Genomic DNA, 4,077 nt, shown 5'->3' on the forward strand with positions numbered 1-4,077 from the left:
AAAGCGGGGTCTCTGAATGGCTCTGGAAACCTGCTGCAGCATGCAGCTGGTGCACAGTGCAAACTGGTAGAGGGGGAAGATCTTACTAGCCAAGGAATTAAAAAAAAAAGGCCCCAACAAACCCAGCCACAGGGAAATTTGGTTGAAGAAACACGAGTTGTGCTGAGAACGAAGGTGCACACGGACTGATTGCAAAAACACTACAGCAGCATTTTCAATTTGTGAGGTAATAAAACAGCTTCCGCAGCGACTGTCGGTGCAGACCCTCGCAGTGGTGGCAGCTCTGCAGCACACAGGAGACTGCTCGCTGCTGCCAGCGTTTGCAGCCCCCCGGGCTGCAGGGCTGGAGGGTGAGGAGCTGAAAAGCCCCACTTCAGCAGCAGCAGGGCTGGGAACCTTTCCTTTCCTCCCCCTGGCAAAAACACACCCTGAGTGTGGCTCCCCAGAGTGGCTCGTTACTCTCTGTTACTAAAATCTGGGTCTCGGCTGTAGATCAGGAAAGCCCCTTGAAAGGCGGCTGTGTACCAGCGGTCTCTCCTCCCTCAGCACCCGTCTTCGTTCCCACATGTGCTCAACATCAAAGCTGCTGGGCGTTCAGGGAAAGAAGCCACCTGCGCCACCCTTGGCCCTCCGCCCCTCCTGGCTCGTCACAGATGGAGAGCAGGAGCCCAAATCCTTGAGAAAAGTAAAGAAGTAGGGCTGCAATAAAGAGAGCTGTTGAACGGAGTTAGGCTGCCAAAAGGCCTCTTGCAAGGTCCTTTTACAAGAAGATATTAAGGATATTAAGCCCAAGCTCAGATAGCATTGGTGGGTCACTACCCATCTTCCCTCTTGCGTTTTGGGATTGCTTTCTGGCTCCTGTAAGAGGCCAGCCTTCTGTTTCCAAGCGCAGTTTTTTTCCTGACTCTGCAGAGACCCTCCAAGATGCCATCTGCAGCTCTGCGCGTCACGTTCACCTCCCTGCTGCCCAGGGAGGGTTTGCTGGCTGGCGGCAGGCAGCACAGGGATGTCTCCCTGGCTGGGAATGGTCCTGCCCTTGCAAAATGGGTGATGGGAAGCCCTGGGGATGGCACTTGACTCTCAGAAGCAGAGGCTGCAAGCTGGGCTCAGAGGCAGCAGTTTGCTGCTTTTGGTGGCCATCAGAGCCCAGGCAGTGGCCGCTTGAGTGGGAGGACTGGCTGCAAGCATGAGAAGACTAGCAGAGGAGTGGCAGCTCTGGAGACTCCCAGGGAGGCAGGGGATGGGGGAATGTCTGTGCCTTATCCCGGGTAACAGCATGGGTTATTGTGCCCCATCACCCATGCTGCCTTTGATATTTCACAAGCTCACTTAGTCATTTGGGGAAACAAAGGTCGTTATTGTTCTCCAGGTGCACGGCTAAGGTGTGCTCCCTGCTCTCCGCCTGCACCTTGCCCCACTGGGGCAAGTAAATTCCCTTTCTTGCAGGGACACAAGCTGGAGGCACGGGGGGCATCCCATTCCCAGTGGGTCCATGGGGAAAGAAGCCACCAGGCAACAGGACTTTGCAGGCGACAGGGCGCCGGGGCCAGCATCCCATCAGGGCAGCACAAGTCTTTGGGGCTGCTGGGTGGCTCCCTGCCAGGGTAGCTGTGTGTGGTGGGTCAGCAGAGGAGCCAGCCAGGTTGGGAAACACTGGGAAGCACGGGGATGTTGCTTCACTGTCTCAAGGCAGAGTTCAAGTTTACAACCCCTGGCACGTCACCAGAGGTCCAGCGCTCGCACGGCAGCTGGGACGGTGTCGGTCACGGGTCACTCTGCTGTTGTGCTTGCCCTTCTCTTTGCAAGACAGAAGGGGCAGGTTGAACACCCGTGCCCACGTGGCATGGGAAACCCATGGCAAGCAGCGGGCACAGTGAGCCAGCGAGCGGCCACCCCGGAGGAGCCGAGGCAGTTTGGAGGCATGCTGCATGGCGTGGCCGGAGGAGTTCACAACATGCACACGCAGCTGCTGGCAAGGGGCCCGGGAGCTGGCGTCAAGCCTGGGGGAAAAAAAACCAGAAGGAAACACTAAACCAGGCGCAACCCGAGGGGGCCAGGCTGGGGAGGGGGCGCTTATGGAAGTCTGCAGTCCTTGGCCGCCATGGTGGGAGGGCAGCAAGGAAAGCCTGCCGTTGCGCAGCCTGATCCGGCAGATCCTGTTCGTAGCGCATCAGGGGTTTGCTGCACGTAGCTGTGCAAGTTTTGATCCAGACTTGGGAGTTTTGGGGACTGGGCTCATGAGCACACCTGCCCAGAAGTGACAGAGCCCTGTTGTGAGGCGTGAAGTAATCCTGTGGATCAACAACGCGAGGAGGAGGCAGGAAGCCAGGAGGAAGGTTCAAAGATCAATTTTCATTCTGGCAAGAAGGTTAAGGGTAGGGAATATGAATGCTGCCTCCGAGGTCCCGGATAGCTCAGTGTATGAACTGATGATCTGGAAACAAAGATGAGCAATATACCAAACATTTTTAAGAGATTACTCAAAGCTATTGACTCTTAAGGAGACCAGAAAGGACTGTAAGTAAAATGCAAATGTGGCAAATGGGCAACAACATGCATTTGCCAAGGCTTAACTGGGCATGTGCAAAGTCAGAAATGAGAAAACAAATTACACATAAGACTTACGAAGCTCCAGACAGTCTCTAGCAACTCAGGAAAGGATCTGGATGTCACAGAAACCCTGGATCTGCAAGTAGCTGCAGGTTAAAAAAAAGCACACAAAAAATATTAGCATGCAGAAGGAAGAAGGGGATAATAATATGGAAAATATGATAATGCTATTATGTAAATCAGTAGCGTGGCCTCTCTGGGAATATTGTCTGCAGTTCAAGTAAGCCTTTCCCAGAAAGGGCTGATTAGGGGCATGGCAAACTCGCTCACAAAGAGAGATCAAAACGATTGGGGTTGTTTATCTCAGAAAGGAAATGAACAACAGGAGATTGGCATGGAGAGAGCCAGTCCGGAGCTTCTGGTTTTCTTCCTGCTCAATTCTATCGCTGTCATATCTGATGTTGCTGAGAAGTGCGTGAAGTGATGGGGCTCTCTGTCACACACCGTTTGCTCTTTCTCTCACCCTCTCCCCCACGGGAGGCATGGCACATGCGGTTATGTTTTATATTTTGGTAGGATCTGGGGGGGAGGAGATGGCTAAGGACGAATAATTACTCCCCGGAGTAGGCATATAGTAGAGAAGGTAAGATTGGAAAAGGGGAACTTGCACCTGGATAGAGGGGCGGAAGGTCCTGGCTTCAGGAGGCTCCTTCCACCCCCTCGGGCAGATCCCGGAGAGGCTGCCAGCTACTGCCCTTCTCCCAGAGCCCTTGAGACTTCCAGACCAGGCCCTGGGGTTCCTTGGAGGGAAAGGAGCTTGAATATGGTAAGTTACTCTGTAAAAAGCATCAGGGTAGTCAGAAGTACCTTCAGACACGCAGGATTAACCCACTGCTCTCTGCCTACCCTGAAGCACCAAAGAAACCTTCTCTATTTACGCCCACGTTACCCCAGACAGGCAGCACACACAGCCGGAGACAACCGTGACAGCCTGTGCCGTGGATGTCAGCTCACTGCAGCGTGCTGAACTCTCCCCTTTATCACACGAAGCCGTTTGATGGCATTTAGGCCTGTCAAAGCCAGAACGACAAAAGAAAAGACCTATTAGTGCCCCAGCTGCTCTGGGCCGTGCGGAGCACACCCGCAGGCACGTGGAGCCGCCAAGGCCGACAGCCCAGCCCGTTTCGCCACAGCACACAAATCCCGGGCTGCTAACGGGACCTTCCATGGTGGAACAAGCCTGGTGTCCAGGGGTGGGTTCAGCGCGGGTGCCCACCCCGGCCTCGAGGGCAGCTCCAAGTCTACGGGGGAAGGGGAGACTCCTGTCTCCGCCGTGGTGACAGCTCAAGCCAAGGTGGGAAGCGGCTCCTCCACCCTGGGCTGTCCAGGCGCAGCCTGGGTCCCTCCAGGCCGCACCCTGGGGGTCCCACTCGCCCCCTGCTCCCCTCAGCCCTTCCCCACAGTCTTTCAGGGTGTCCCCGGCCCCCACCCTGCCCCAGCCTCTTCCCCACAGCCATCCCCGCTGCA

This window comes from Aptenodytes forsteri, unplaced genomic scaffold (assembly GCF_000699145.1).
Source record: "Aptenodytes forsteri isolate BGI_AS27 unplaced genomic scaffold, ASM69914v1 Scaffold284, whole genome shotgun sequence".
Taxonomy (NCBI): domain Eukaryota; kingdom Metazoa; phylum Chordata; class Aves; order Sphenisciformes; family Spheniscidae; genus Aptenodytes; species Aptenodytes forsteri.